This window comes from Bradysia coprophila, unplaced genomic scaffold (genome assembly GCF_014529535.1).
Source record: "Bradysia coprophila strain Holo2 unplaced genomic scaffold, BU_Bcop_v1 contig_235, whole genome shotgun sequence".
Lineage (NCBI taxonomy): Eukaryota > Metazoa > Arthropoda > Insecta > Diptera > Sciaridae > Bradysia > Bradysia coprophila.
In genome coordinates, this window is record NW_023503496.1 from 1,076,888 (window position 1) to 1,094,189 (window position 17,302).

At 35.4% G+C, this 17,302-nt stretch overlaps 1 long non-coding RNA gene across 1 annotated transcript; it reads right to left on the reverse strand.

Moving 5' to 3' along the window:
- Positions 1-12,261: 12,261 nt before the first annotated feature.
- LOC119077447 lies at positions 12,262-13,816 on the reverse strand. The gene is made up of 2 exons (XR_005087792.1): positions 12,633-13,816; positions 12,262-12,595 (listed from the first exon to the last, which is right to left on the reverse strand). It is a non-coding gene; the product is annotated as an uncharacterized LOC119077447 (long non-coding RNA).
- Positions 13,817-17,302: the final 3,486 nt, after the last annotated feature.

Consider the following 17,302-nt stretch of genomic DNA (forward strand, 5'->3'; position numbering starts at 1 on the left):
AAAGGTTGTGATTTGAGGGGTCACGGACGGACGGACGGACGGACGGACGGACGGACGGACGGACGGACGGACGGACGGACGGACGGACGGACGGACGGACATTTTTTTTATTGCGGATTCGTTATCTATGAACATAACCAAATGCTTTGCCCTTACTGTCTGCTTCCAATTCGACGTGTTACAAACGGCATATTAATCTTATAAGCCCCCAGTACTTCGTACGGGGCTAAAAATTAAATTTAGGTCCTTGGACTAAGGCCACTACTAGGGCCCTATGTGTTTTTTACATATAACTCGAGCAAATTTCATCCGTTTTTCGTAATTTTTGTTTCATTTGGAAGGTAATCAAAGGCCGAATAGAATGTAGTTGAAAAAAAATTTAAATTTGGGTCCTCGGACTGAGGCCGATACTAGGCCCTTCAAAAAAATAAAATTTTAGGGCGATTTGAAATTTTTGTTTCATTTGAAAGGAACGTCGTACGGGGCTTCGTAATTGCGCTATGCGCAATTTGTAAGATGTACATAATAATTTTACTTTAACTACATTAACCGGCGCAATAGGCTTACGATCAAAGTAGGGTGACAGACGCACTAGGGTCACGAAAGCAATAGATATACGGGTTTGTACGGGGCTCAGTCGCAGCAAACGCTCCGACTGTTCTGATGGCTCGTTTTTGTGTAATATCTTGGTATCGATGATAAGAAAAAAATTAAAGTTTGGACGAGTGTGAGCTAGAGGTGTGCGCCGATCTTAAAATAGTCGGCGGCGGTGCGCCGACTGGTAAGGAATCGGCGGCGGCGCGCCTGGAGAAATTTATAGTCGGCGGCGGTGCGCCGATAAATTTACAAAAAATCTAAACTTTCGAAAATAATGCAAAAACACTGAATTCTTACTGTCTTGCGATCTGAAGTATCAACCACTTATACAAGGGGAATCAACTGAGACGTATCTCACCTTTTATATTTTGAATGTACAATCACTGACCTATTATTTTAAAAACGTCTAATTTAATGAATCCAAGAATGATTAGTGAGTTTGCGTAAATGACATATAAGCTATATGTTAACTTATAAGTTGGAAATTTTAAGTCACATCTTCATACTAGATGTTCTGCAGGTTTCTTATTTCCAACTATAATTTATGCCATTTACGCAAACTCCCTACTATTATCTTTCGATTTATGCAATAACCGTTCCCGTTGCCTTTAGTCCATCTTCGATGTAGGAGTGAGATCGTAGTAGAAGGTTTTCGCAAATAAGAGATTTAGATAAACTTAAATTTATAAGTAATAAGTGTATAGACTACGCCAAAATGATTTTTTCCCCAAATTTTTTACATAAAGCAGCTAAAAATTGAAAATAAAGATACCCGTGTCTCGTCTTTTGACGAAAAAACTTGAAACCGGAAAGATTTTCCACTTTATAAATTCCTGAAACATGTGATTTGCGCCATTTTCCACCCAAATTCCACATAAGGTCTTAAGTTTGCCACTTTACAATTACAAGAGTATCACACAGTTTTGACTGATTCACTGAATTTTGTGCTCTTTCTTCTTCCTCTTATCTGCATCAACAGACAATAAGAGAAACGTCGTCTGCCGCAGTAACATATGGGGTAGTTGTGATTTTCATAAATCTATAACTCAGAGCCAGATAGAGATAACGAGCTGAATGTTTCACTAAAAGTTGTAGAAAATGTCAAAGATTATAGGAAAATTGTTTTTTTTTGCTGCATCTTGGAACTTCCAGGAACTATGGTTGAATTCAAGATATCTGACCAGTATACGTGAATCTCGGGAATTAGGTTCACTTCCACCTGATTTTTTGGAATTTTAATTTACTTTAAGCCAAATTGCAGGTGACTGGGAGCTAGTTCCCAAATTTCGGATGGTCTTTGGAAGTTCTGTGGGATCTTTGAAGATTCTCTAGAGAATCACGAGAACTAGGTTAACTTCCACCTAGTTTTTTGGAATTTTAATTTAATTTAAGCCAAATTGGAGGTGACTGGGTGCAAGTTCCCAAATTTTGGATGGTCTTTTGGAAGTTTCATGGGATCTTTGAAGATTCTCTAGAGAATCGCGGGAACTAGGTTAACTTCCATCTGTTTTTTTGGGATGAAAATTGAATTTAAACCAAATTGAAGGTGATTGGGTGCTAGTTCCCAAATTTCGGATGGTTTTTTGGAAGTTCTGTAGGATCCTAGAAGATTCTCAAGAGAATCACGAGAACCAGGTTAACTTCCACCTGGTTTTTTGGAATTTTAATTTAATTTAAGCCAAATTGGAGATGACTGGGTGCTAGTTCCCAAATTTCGGATGGTCTTTTGGAAGTTCCATGGGATCTTTGAAGATTCTCTAGAGAATCGCGGGAACTAGGTTAAGTTCCATCTGTTTTTTTGGGATGAAAATTGAATTTAAACCAAATTGAAGGTGATTGGGTGCTAGTTCCCAAATTTCGGATGGTTTTTTGGAAGTTCTGTAGGATCCTAGAAGATTCTCAAGAGAATCACGAGAACTAGGTTAACTTCCACCTGGTTTTTTGGAATTTTAATTTAATTTAAGCCAAATTGAAGTTGATTGAAGGTGCTAGTTTCCAAATTTCGGATGATCTTTTGGAAGTTCTGTAGGATATTTGAAGATTCTTTAGAGAATCACAAGAACTAGGTTAACTTCCACCTGGTTTTTCAGAATTTTAATTTATTTTAAGCCAAATTGGAGGTGACTGGGTGCTAGTTCTCATATTTCGGATGGTCTTTTGGAAGTTCTGTTGGATCTAAGAGCTATAACGTGATTCAAGCTAATCAGGTCTTGACTCGGTAGTTCTATCTAATCTGAAGTGATTCTACTTTCTTTTCTATTTTTAAGTTTCGAAGGCAGATGTAAATTTCCCCATTATAGAAAAAAAATGTAAAAACTGGGCTGTTGTGAACATTATTATAAAATTATATTTTCAATTAATTACAAAATGTTTCCAAATGAAATTAAAAATTATTTAAAATTCGATTGAGATGTTTAAACTTCGATTCTTTTGTTTAATTTCTACCACATTCCGTTTAAAAATAAATAAAAAAATTTCTCTCGCGAAACGTATCAAATTGAATGATAAGGATAAAAATTTAAAAATACGAAATTCAAATATAAAAAAATGGATAAAAATTGCACTACTCTAATCCAAACAAACAGCGAAAGTCCTCAGGTAGTTCATCATGTATTGATTTGCATCTTTTTTCCAATAAGATTGTCGAAATTAGCGGATCAGATAGGTCGACAGATCTGTTAAACACATCTTTAAGCCGATTCGCTCGGCTGCACTGCCTAGCGTGAGCAATACTGTTTTTTTTGTAGTACTTGTGCATTGACTCGGCACCGTCCTCGGCAAAATACGCCAAGCTTAATGGAAATTGTCTAGCAATATCGACACCGTGACGAAGCATTTTATGAACTGATGGGTTCATCTTAGCCCATGTGTGTAATTGAAAAAACATCTTGTATGTGTCCGTGCAGTACTGTTGTAGTAAAGTGAGGTCAATACCCTCCTTTTGCTTGAACGCCAACACTACATATGCCAACCGTTTAACCAAATCTTTGTCGAGCCCAAGCGCTTGTGCAAGTGCTGAAGGATCCTTGAGACAAGTTCGCGCAGTATTGCCGTTCAGTGAAGTCCCACTTCCATGTTGGACCTCGTCGATTCGAACAGAAAATGTTTCGAATAAATTTTCTTTGATTTCTTTCATTGCGGCTGTCTTGGCATCTGAAAGAAGTCGATTTTTGAAATTATATCACTTCGCTGTGTTAACATTAATATTGTGAAAATTTTTCACTTATTCTTCTTCTTAAAGGTCCTGGGTCTTACTTCTCAGAAAATACATCTAACAGAAATGCAGAAATGTCTGTAACGCTTGAGTACGATAACTTGAGGAAATATGTACCGATTTTCAAAAATTTTAATAGACAAGGAATAAAACTCATGAGATCAGTTTCGTAGATGAGCTGAAAGTAATTACCCAAAAAATTTGATTCTGGTTTTTTGATGGCACGGTAACTTGAGAAATTCGGAATTAATTTTGGAACTTTTGGTTCTAATAAGAATAACATTTTCTGAGTCAAGCAGAATATTTTCTGTTTTACAAGGGAGTAAAAAATGCCAATTATTTTTTTTTGCAATTTGTCTACTTCCTGTGGTATTATCTCCTAACCTATGCATTCGGTTTTTTTTTCAGTCGGCTTAAACTTATTGAAGCGCATTCGGGTTTGTGCATAATAATAACAAGTTAAAAAAATGTAGGAACTATTTTTAGGAAAAATTATGAAAAAATTGGAAAATATGAGAAAATCGAGATACACACACGGAATTTTGAAAACCGACACATTTTCTGTTTTTGTGTTTTACTTGAGTTTTTGATTTCTCCATATACATGCAAAATTTACAAAACAAAAAATGTGTCTGTTTTCAAAATTCCTTGTGTGTAATTCGAATTATAAAAATTCAAGAAAAATGCAATGTGTTGAAAAAAATTGAGAAAAACGGTAAAGTAAAAAAAATCAAAATAAAAACCAATTTAGAAAATAAAAAAAATCGCAAAAATAGGCTCTAGAAATGAGTGTAAACTTTTAAATAGAGTTTTGATGTTTAGATTGTATTAGTGAAAATCGCAATATCACGATTCCTCGGAAAATATTTTTCCCAACCTTGTTCTACTTTTCTACTTTTATTGGCAAAATGGAGGTACGAACGGGTATGAAATACGTTTTGTTTGAAAATAAAATTTTGTAAGTTTAGAAATGTAAAATTAAGGCAAGAAGAGAGTACATAGATTGAAAATACACTGTTGCTGTATCTGTAATTATAAAAATCTTTTACTACGAGGAGAGAGAAGTGAAATTGAAGTTGTGTTCGAATTTAGGAGTGGTTGTGGTCTCTAATTGATTTGGCAAGAATTTCGTTGAACAAATGAAAATCAAGATTTTTATTTTCTGAACTGTGGTTAGGCAATAAGAATGAAACACTAAAATACAAAATCTAGATATTCATTTGTTAATGTGTAAAATCATTTACAAACAACAACAACTTCCAAAACAGTAAAAATATCGAATTTATCTCTGCACTCTCTATATACTTCAAATATTGGTTCGAAATCGCAAAAACTTTTCGTATATAAACAGATGATTTTTTACTTACCAGTCATTTTATTTTGTATGGTCCATGTTTCTAAGCCTATCTTGCACCTGCACGAAAGCTTTATTAGAAGCTCCATAGTCTTTATCTCACAATGAAGATTAGCGATTCCATGTTTCAAGTTTGATGGTGGAACAACAGACTTCCAATCGCAGTCTTTGTTAAAGTTATCCATGGTTAGAGTGCAAACCGGGCATCGGACAGTGGCTGGATTGTTCAAAATTACATTCAAGATCTTTCCATCGATCATCGTCAAATACACGTCGAAGTTCACAGTTACGGTCTTTTGGTTAGGCAGCACAAAACAATGTGAATGTAGCGCTTGAACTTCTTCATCCAACCGATTTTTTTCAGCCGCTATAGCTTCGTTGGTTTCTTTTTCAATTGCAAGACGCAGAGGCCGACAAAACCGGATGCTCTGAGGAGTCGGATTGATCCACATTCGGGTGTTGTTGCTGCGAGTAATCAGTCCAATTACTGTAAATGTTGATGCAAACAGCGATTGTTCCGATTTTAGACAAACGTTTTGTGCCTCATTGAAGCGTTGATGTGGATTTCTCAAGCCGGAGCTACTGTCGAACCCATACGAACAGAGTAAAACTAGGTCGTTCAAGTGGTTTTGTGACCATTCCCAACCAACTGCAGCGACAAGACGTTCAGCAGATTTGTTTAGCAATATTTGAAATGGAACTTGTACACATACTTCGTCTTCTACAGTAAATTCTGTTGGCCGGCAATCCTGCTTCACTTTGTCAAGCATGTAGAACGAAGGATAAATAGGAGCATTTCGCTTCTTCGAATCATACACCAACCGATCCCATTGAGCTTTTGAGAAGTCATTCTCTAAAAAGAGCGCAAAAGCTGATTCCAGGGTATGTGGATTTACAGATGAGTTGTCATCATCGTTGTCAGTCGCTTCACCAACATTCGCATTTCTCTTCGCTATATTTAAAGCGAGTTCAATCGTTGCAATATCAAATTGTTCAGCCATTTCATGTGCTCTTCTATTAATCGTTGAGTACGAAACATCGAGCATATCCATTTTCCGGGACCTGCCCGGGTTAGCACTCACTTTCGTACCAGCCATCGACCGCTTTTTGGGTCACCCAACTTGTTTTTTTCCTGGCTGATCTGACATTTTTCACTTCAACACTTCTAACACAATCACAGAGAATTTAGATAATTTTATATCGAACGGAAGTCAATCACTAAACAATATTGACATGTGGTATTTTTGAAATGAGATTTCAAAGTTGTGTATATCAAATGACTCGATAGACCAGAAAGTCATCATGGGATAACAATAGAAAATCTAGATTAGCCTCTCTGCTGATGGATTTGAATTCTTGTATTTTTACACAGATCTACTCATAAATACTCACTGATGTATGTTTAATCAATTAAATAGAATATTTGATATTGGATGCATTAACTTATACGAAAAAGGAGCTTCAATTGTATTAAGTTCAGTAAACTGTAATTTGTAAGTTTAATGGCCCGGAATTGTTGTTGATGTGTGAATGCTTAGCGTTCACTTCGTATTTAGAGTATTTACAGAAAAATCAAAATTCACATCACTTGAGTGTGGCTTGTGAAGGTTTGCAAAAACTTGCATAATTACACTCAAATCCTTGTGAAAAGCTTATTAAAATTTGATGATATCTTCTAAAAAATTTTGTTTACAATATATGTATCACTGAAGTGTTATTCAACCCTGACTATTATTTACGGTAAATGTTCAACATGTTAATGTTTCTACGCAAAAATATTAAGTTTGTTTGTGGATTGGTTTATTTATCATCCTAACGAAATTATGTGAAATACTAGTTAACACCTGTGATTGCGATTTCGCACGTAATTGTCTAAAGGCTATAAGAAAGCTTCCAATAACATAATTCTCTCAGTTTTGGTTTAAACTAATTACTACTCCTATTTGCACAAAGAAACGGAGGCAAATTTATCGGAACTGTTAATCTTTAACAAAAAATCCATTATTAAAATCTGTTCTTTGATAAATGAGGCCGACTTCCAGTGAATTCCACAAAAGCTAATGGTTAAATCTTCCTTTCGAATCCGTTTAAATGCCCGGAGACCACCTTAAATTTAAGAAACCTTTAGAGCATCCGTTTGGAAAATAGCACTCAGTCACCTTCAATTTGGCTTAAATTAAATTAAAATTCCAAAAAAACCATCAGAAATTTGGGAACTAGCACACAGTCAAAAAACCAGGTGGAAGTTAACCTAGTTCTCGTGATTCTCTTGAGAATCTTCTAGGATCCTACTGAACTTCCCAAAGACCATCCGAAATTTGGGAACTAGCACCCAATCACCTTCAATTTGGTTTAAATTCAATTTTCATCCCAAAAAAACAGATGGAACTTAACCTAGTTCCCGCGATTCTCTAGAGAATCTTCAAAGATCCCATGGAACTTCCAAAAGACCATCCGAAATTTGGGAACTAGCACCCAGTCATCTCCAATTTGGCTTAAATTAAATTAAAATTCCAAAAAACCAGGTGGAAGTTAACCTGGTTCTCGTGATTCTCTTGAGAATCTTCTAGGATCCTACAGAACTTCCAAAAAACCATCCGAAATTTGGGAACTAGCACCCAATCACCTTCAATTTGGTTTAAATTCAATTTTCATCCCAAAAAAACAGATGGAAGTTAACCTAGTTCCCGCGATTCTCTAGAGAATCTTCAAAGATCCCATGAAACTTCCAAAAGACCATCCAAAATTTGGGAACTTGCACCCAGTCACCTCCAATTTGGCTTAAATTAAATTAAAATTCCAAAAAACTAGGTGGAAGTTAACCTAGTTCTCGTGATTCTCTAGAGAATCTTCAAAGATCCCACAGAACTTCCAAAGACCATCCGAAATTTGGGAACTAGCTCCCAGTCACCTGCAATTTGGCTTAAAGTAAATTAAAATTCCAAAAAATCAGGTGGAAGTGAACCTAATTCCCGAGATTCACGTATACTGGTCAGATATCTTGAATTCAACCATAGTTCCTGGAAGTTCCAAGATCCAGCAAAAAAAAAAAACAATTTTCCTATAATCTTTGACATTTTCTACAACTTTTAGTGAAACATTCAGCTCGTTATCTCTATCTAGCTCTGAGTTATAGATTTATGAAAATCACAACTACCCCATATGTTACTGTGATGCCGTCTGCCGCGCTCCATTCCATTGCACAGAAAATAGAGTAACGTACCCAAGGGTTCACGTTAAGTGAGGATACAGAAAATACAAATGCTGTTTCGACCTCGGGTATCGATGGTGATCCTCAGTTGTATCCATCGATACCCTTCCCAAGACAGCAACAAACTTTTTCTTTGGACTAGTATTTAAAAATTTGCATAATTTGCAAGTGTGTCATCTACTGATGGAAATAGGATACGTTATAGAAAGCTACTTCGAAGATAACCCTATTGTAGCATCAGAAACAAAATCACCATCGTACAGTGCAGGTAAGAAGAAAAACCCAAAGTTACAACAAAAAATTTTTAACCAAAAACTCCTTTCTACGCATATAGAAACCTGCCTTATAAATTAAGAGAGATAAACATTTGCTAAAACCTTGAACTCAGGCAACACTTTTGTATAGATTTTTCAATTTAAGTTTATATTGCCGCCCATTAAAATGGCTGAAAGCACTAAACGTATAAAATTTCGGCGCGACGAAAATACAATCGACGGTGGCGGCGGCGTGAGCTACTATTTTTCGGCAGCGGCGCGCCGAAAATTTAGCAAAAAATCAGCGGCGCGCCGGCGTAAAATCGGCGGTGCACACCTTTAGTGTGAGCCAGAGCGAAGCGAGGGCCGTAATCACACGAGTTCCATTTTTATTTAAGAGGTAACAAATTCGCGCCTTTCCAGGGTCTGTTAGCAGACAATAAAACTTAAGAGGCATCGGTGGTTAGCTAAAATTGTAGTATTAATCAACATAATGGAAAAACTCGCACACGTTCGGCTGGGTGTCTCTCACAGAGAGACAGTTGGAAAAATTGTCATCAATAGTAATAAATTAACATATAAGTTACCATTGTACTATTGCAAACCAATAAAAGGTGTCAAAACATGGTCTCATTCTTCCATGTTTTTATTAAAAAAAAAACTTTACCAGCTCTAAAAAAAGTGAGCAGTGTAACGAAATTTTCATAAACTGCTTAGTTTTCTCATGGTTGGTCAAACTGCTACAACCAATACCCTCTCTAGCAAACAATAGTACATTGAATGACAAGGGGCGAAAGTAAAAAAATTCAACCGTGTGCGAGAGTTGGAGCCCGCGCCGAAGGCAAGGGCTCTAATCGCACAGGTTGAATTTTTTTACTTTTGCCCCGAGTCGTTCATACTATTTTTTTTGATACCAACATTGAAAATTGATACGTATCGCAAACATCGCAACAAAATGTTGAAATAAAAAGGCATTTAGCCAGAAAATGCGGGGGTCCAGGGGGCGGCAGCCGCCTGGTATATGAAAAATTTAATAATTTAGCCATCACAACAATAGCACACACAAAAATTAAGATATAACTAACAAATCATTCAGTAACAAAAAGTATCAACTTTGTATGCTAATTTCAATAAGAACACTGGCGCACAGTGATTTACAATTTTGATCAAAGTATTCTGCATAATATGAGCGGATTTTGTTGACAACTCGACTCATTTCTCTCATTTTCTGTGACGTCAGTCACTTTCGCTGTTCGTTCAGTTGCGTTCGCTCTTCGTTAAGTACTTTCTCCCCGTGGGATGCATTTTTTTACTTTCGCCCCTCATATGCGGGGCGAAAGTATCATTTTTCAATGTTGGTATCAAAAAAACTACTTTTATTAAGGTGGTAAAAGAATCAAGTAGCCTTTACATGTAAATTACAGCGTAGTTAGTCAAAATGTAGAATAGTGTTTGTAAAATACAAAGAAATAAGGTGTGAATTTGACACAGAGAATTGAGAGTTTGGTTGCTAGAGAGAGTATTGCTACAACCTAATCTGTTTTATGTTGAAAGCTAACAATTCGTGGTCGTTATTGCAGTCGTACATACTTGAAAAATGATTCTTTTTTTTTTTTTTTTTTTTTTTTTTTTTTCATATGGCTTTAATACACTTAGATGACTTAATTGAAATCTTGAGGCCGAATACTTGCTATTTTTGATGGGCACCAAAAATTACTTTCTGGCAGCAGGCTTACCCAAAACCTCGATGATTCGCAGACAATTCATCCATCAGACTTCGAAATTATTCAATGCCAAGCAAGACAATTTCATCCTTATAGATTGGAGTTGTCCTATTTCTTCGTATGATGAAGTTAAATTACGACCATTTTGAGAAAACAGCAGAAACTATGATTTTTAATGATTTTTTCAGGAAAACTGGACTTGGTTACAGCATCCAACCATGTTTACTGTCTGCTTCACCTCTTATTTATTCAGTTTTACTTAGAAAAATGATTCTGGTGGAAAGATATCATCAAAAGCCAGTATTTTAAAAACACCCAAATGTATACTTTTCAGCAAAGCATCGATGCCTCTTAAGTACTGAAAACACGTATGAGCCATTTTGAAGTACGTGATATGAACGAAGTTTTTTATGTGGATTGAGAATCTGTGGTATTTAAGTAAAGGGAATAAGAATCTCTAAGCTAAACTTTGCTACTGGACGCATACCCTTGTACTTTTATATAACTTTTAGAGTGATTTTTTTTGCTCGGATTACAAAAATCTTATTGAAAAATCTAGTCAGTCAGTCAAGGGATCTGACCCATCCAAAAGATGGGGCCTAGTATGGGGCCTATATGGGAACTTCGAGGAGCCCTAGCTCCGAAACGAGGCCGGTTCCTCCAATTTTTTTTCCTGGAATGTCTTAGAATGACTACTAGAATCTACTCACAAAATTTCAACAAAATCTAAAGATGACTTTAGAAGATAGGAAACACGGACAGACGGACGGACGGACTCACAAAGTAACGTAGGATTTTTTCATTTCGTTTAAAGTACTGAAATTGACCAAAATGTATGGAAATGGGGCTTCTTGGAAGATTTTTTGCGTGGCCAAATTTTAAGCTGCAAGAACGTGTGATAGCTCGTTGAACTCGTACGGACGCCTAGTTTTTTTAATGGTAATTTAAAGTCATTTGTATTTGAATTGTAGAACTTGCTGTATGGTTCTGCAGTCTACGACAAAAAAAATTTTTTGAAATTTTTTCTAGTAATAGGACTTGCGTCACGGGCGACGGGCGCGCGTTAGCATGCCCATGATTCTTTATTATTTCATACATGACCACATTTTTGGACAGGGAGGGTCATGGGTTTCAATTTTATTTTTTGAAAAATGTCGTCATACGCATTCTATCCGGCGAGGCGGCAGCAACGCCCTCCGTTATAATTTCTCTGATACTGTCATTCATATTGTGTGGCAAGGCCAGAAATTAGCACTGCTAAAATTTAGCGGCAAATGAAAATGCAGACGAAATTAATTTTTAAAAATTTTTAATAACATTAGAGCGACACATTTCTTTTAGCCATAATTTTTGTTTTTGTTTTGTTATTTTAAAATCGTTTAAATCTATTGCGGAACAATTAATTTGAAATTTGATATTCTCAGTAAACTTTTTTTTAAATTTTTTTAAAAATTATTTAAATTTAATTTGTTCGTAGATAGTCTTAATGGTTTTTTTTTATTTAATTTTTTTTTGTAAATTTTATTTTTCTCTTTTTTTATAACATCATTCTGGGTTTGTTTTAATAACTTTTTTTGTTTTTTAATTTTTTATTTGTTTTCTTTCTTCTCTCTATTTCAATTTTAATTAATTAATTTCTATAATAAATTACAATTACAATTATTTGATATGTCTCTAATAGGCTAGCTATACCATTTAAAAATAGGTTATTGTTTCTGTGTTTTTAAACATATTATCTCCAATAATTTTTTTTATTTTTTTGCCTCATTTTATTTACAAATTGCGCTATAATTTAAAAAATATTTTTTTTTATTGCAGGCTGTTAGCTATATATTTATAATTTAATCGGCGTTACACTTTTTTGTTTTACTGTCATCTTCAATATTTATTTCGTTTTTTTTTATTTGTTTGCTGACTTGATGTTTAAGTATAATTTTAATGAGTTTGTATAAAATGAGAAAGTGCAGTCTCTTTGATTGGTTTCCAATTATACATTTGTTTATTTATCTCTTTTTTCTCGAAACAATTCACAAATCTTTCATTCTACGCAAACTGTAATCTCAATAATATTTACATGATTCGAGATGAGTATGAGTCAATTGTTTCAGTGTAAAAAATCACGAATAACAGTTGAGGTTATGTATGCTAGTACGTTCTCGTTCGTGTACACATTTTAAGGTCATCACGAATATGCTTGATTAATGCTCATCCGATCAGATTCAGTTCAACCGGATTTAGTTCCTGATCCTGTACTAAAGACAACAGGTTCAACATTCACTTCACTTTTTCATGTTCAGGTTAATTCTGACCTAAAATTTTTAGAGCAACCTTAAGCTGAATTTGATCTGAATCGAAAGACGTTCTGGGTTCTGGGTCATTTTGGTTGAACCTCACCTGAATTGAATCAGGTTTTCTCATTTCAGGTTCAGGTTAGTTTACGAACCCCATATTTTCGCTGTACATGTAGATGCCTTTCATAAATTAGATGACCTTGACATAATTAGTTGCGACCTCGACATTATTGTTTTGTTTTATTTGAACAGATATCGATTGTCAATTAGGCTCGGTACTCTGCAATCTCAAGCGTTCTAAGAAAAAATATATTTTTTTTAAAATGAGGATAGCTTCTAACCTCACTTCTAACCGGAATCTACGCTGCTGTGAAAAAATCCTTATAAACAGTCGCCTGTAGTCAGGCCCAGACCGGTCATACTGTAAAATTCGTAACTTTTCAATTTTTAAGCCTTTTAAAAATGACTTCTATGTAATTTCCGACTACGGCTGTTATGAACCAGTACGGTCCTGCATGTAGTGCGGTTACATTTCTAAAATATGCACCGCGCGCCCATTATGTACAATTTAAAGACACGTCCAATCTTCTCCTTAATGTAAAAACTTAGAGTGAGAGTGATAGAAGCTATTGGTTTTACAGGTGCTGAGTGTCACCTGGCTATGTTTGCTTTGTTGAATAATGTTAAACAACTGATTCTGACTATGACTCTCTCATCGAAATTGTAAATAATTTTTTTTTGACAATGGCACCGATAATATCAATTTTAACTCTCTCGTCTATGGTACAGCTTAACCGTTTATTTATTTTTTTTGCGTATTAAATTCAATGAAATTATTTTGTAAGCCGAATCTTTTAATTCTACTTGATCAATGTCAAACAATACTTTGTCCAGTTTGACTAGGGTGGATCGGTTTGTCAGTTTTTTCTTCTAGGTTTGACATTTGATACGTTACTCTAGATACACATATCGACGCGAAAGAGACCAAATTCAAATTTTTCTTTTGTTAATCTGTCAAACTTGACAGAATAAAAAGAATATTTTGAATTAGGTCTCTTTTGCGTCGATATGTGTCGGTACAGTTAGAGTTCATTAAAATAATGCTCAAAACAAACGAGGCATTGAAAACGTGTTTTGGTCCTATTTTTCATGACGAAATTTTCGAAACTGTCAAATGAAGTTAAAACTTTTTCTATTCAAAATCGGTACTGCTCCATCTGTCAATGAAAACTAGGACCAAAACACGTTTTCAATGCCTCGTTTTTAGCCCCGTACGAAGTACTGGGGGCTTATAAGATTAATATGCCGTTTGTAACACGTCGAATTGGAAGCAGACAGTAAGGGCAGAGCATTTGGTTATGCTGAAGACAAACGAGACATCGAAAACGTATTTCGATCAAAATTCTCTTTGTTATAGTTTCGTTAAGTGTCAAAGAACAAAGAGAATTTTGATCGAAATACGTTTTCGATGCCTCGTTTGTCTTCAGCATTATGTTCATAGATGACGAATCCGCAATAAAAAAAATGTCCGTCCGTCCGTCCGTCCGTCCGTCCGTCCGTCCGTGACCCCTCTAGCTGGAGCAAATCACAACCTTTTTTCAAAATTCTTTTTTTCCCCGATTGGTATCGACAAAAGTAAGGTCAAGTTCGAAAATGGGCATGGTAGGGTCGGCCCTTCCAGAGCTAGGGCCCTATAGGTGTTTTTCAGTCTTTCGACGATATCTACCGAAATACGCACGCAATAGCTGCTTGTAATATATCAAATGAAAGGTATTGACGAGTAGAACAAAGTTGCTGAACATTGTTTTTGGGTGGGATGCAACCCGGGCTTGTTGCGAGGGCTCAAAGGTCGTTACTCGGCCCTAAGTGTTTTTTGCACATAAATCGAGTAAATCTCATCCGATTTTGCTAGATTTAGTTTTTTATGGAAGGTAATTGAATACCGAAAATAACGTGGGGAAAAAAGTTTCAAATTTGGGCCCTTAGACTAAGGCCGCTACTCGGCCCTAAGTGTTTTTTGCACATAAATCGAGTAAATCTCATCCGATTTTGCTAGATTTAGTTTTTTATGGAAGGTAATTGAATACCGAAAAGAACGTGGCGAAAAAAATTTCAAATTTGGGCCCTTGGACTAAGGCCGCTACTCGGCCCTAAGTGTTTTTTGAACATAAATCGAGTAAATCTCATCGGATTTTGCTATATTTAGCTTTTTATGGAAGGTAATTGAATACTGAAAAGAACGTGGCGAAAAACGTTTCAAATTTGCTCTCTTGTACTAAGGCCGCTACTCGGCCCTAAGTGTTTTTTGCACATAAATCGAGTAAATCTCATCCGATTTTTCTAGTTTTTGTTTCATTTGAGAGATAATTGAATGCCGAATAGAATGATGGCGAAAAAAGTTTCAAATTTGGTCCCTTGGACTAAGGCCGCTACTCGGTCCTAAGTGTTTTTTGCACATAAATCGAGTAAATCTCATCCGATTTTGCTAGTTTTTGTTTCATTTGAGAGATAATGGAATGCCGAATAGAATTATAGCAAAAAAAGTTTTAAATTTGGGTCCTTGGACTAAGGCCGCTACTCGGCCCTAAGTGTTTTTTGCACATAAATTGAGAAAATCTCAACCGATTTTGCTAGTTTTTGTTTCATTTGAGAGATAATTGAATGCCGAATAGAATGGTGGAAAAAAAGTTTTAAATTTGGGCCCTTGGTCTAAGGCCGCTACTCGGCCCTAAGTGTTTTTTGCACATAAATCGAGTAAATATCATCCGAGTTTGCTAGTTTTTGTTTTATTTGAGAGGTAATTGAATACCCAATGGAAAGTTGGCAAAAAATTTTGGGTTTCTAAAATAATATCGTAAATTGTTGGTTTTATTTGAGAGGTACTTCGTACGGGCTTTCGTAATTGCGCTATGCGCAATTTTAAAAATGAACACTTTCAGTAAATTTGAGCATGCCCAACTTGACTTGCATTTTGGTAACAGACGCATTAGAGGGTTGTAGACGTATTAGGGGTCCGGGCGTATTACGGCTACGTTCGTATTATGGTTACGGACGAAATAGGATTACAGGTCGTACGGGGCTAAGTCGCAGCAAACGCTCCGACTGTTCTGATGCCTTGTTTTAGCATAAGAATAGTGACTCTGTGCTGAAGTGTTGAAGTTAAGCCCAAAACAAACGAGGTATTGAAAACGTGTTTCGACCAAAATTTTCTTTCTTCTTTGACACTTAACGAAACTATAACAAAGACAAATTTAATCGAAACACCAAACACGTTTTCGATGCCTCGTTTGTTTTGAGCATAACGTATCTTTTGTGACTGTTGACAGTTCGAACTGTTATCTGAAAATTATCTATTGCGTGCAACAGAAGACACATGATGCTGACAAAATTCTTCAAAGATCTGCCTTCTTAAAGGACTTTTCAGATTATAATTAGAAGGACATGTAGATGTTATTTTCCTTGTCACATGATTATGCAAATTATAAATTTAAGAAAAAAAAATGTCAAATCGATCCATCTAGTGCACCGCCCACTGGTTTCACTAAATTTATTATTTTTTCTCAATTTTTTGTTTATTTAAATAAATTCATCAACTCTTGGTAAAATCTATGTTTTTAATTGGGGAATGTGTTTTCTCTTGTTAATTAATAATTTCTCTTCTTTCTCCTTGTAATTTACATTCTATAATTGCTTCATAACAAAATAAAATAAAAAACAAATTTTTACAATAATAACAAAAATTTACCTCAATTCGAGAGTCTTTTAACCCACATCAAGCTCAAAATTACCTAAAGTCATAGAATATATCAATTTTAAGAACTTAACAAATCCTTATTCAAGTAGAGTGTTTGCTATTAAAACTAACACTTGCATGGGATACGTGAGCCCACAAATTCAGACGATGCGGGAAAACCACTTTTCAGAACGAAGCTAGTCCGAATTGTTTTGCGAAGTTAAGACTGCTGTCTACACTAATCATTTGGTTATGTCTCGCTAATGAAGGATAACAGTAAGGAATGAAAATACGTTAAACATTGTACAACAAGAAAGTTGTAGGATTCATGTTAAAATTCTGAAACTCTCCTAAACGTCACGTATCGCATGAAAACATAAAAAAAAACATTGAAAGTTGGACGTATTCTCCATTGACTTTGAAAAGATCGTCTAAATGAGTATCAGGGATTTTAATTTGAGTTTTTTTTCTAAATGTTTCTGTTTCAAGAAAACCACCACATTACCAGCTCAACATTCAAACACAAATATTTATTTATGCCACTCGATGTGCAACACGTTTTTCTTTACATAATTAGAGTAAATATTACAAAAAGTGGAGTTTTCGTGTGATTTTTGTTTATCTGAGGCGATGCCAAGCTCAATAAACACACGAAAACGAGACTTTTCGTCTCTTTATGTCTAGTTATGTAATGGATTTTACATGCTAAGGGCGTCGAAAGTAGTACGTGAAACATGAAAAGCTCAGTTTCCGACGCGTGTGCATGCGAAAACATTTTTAACACCGAGTGTCATACAACATACAACGTTTTGCCAAATTAAGACAACGGAAGTTTTATCTTTCGTCACTGATTTGAGAAAGTAGTTTCACCAATCCAAAAATCATTTTCCTTTTCATTTCTTCTTTTTTGAATATTTTTCAATT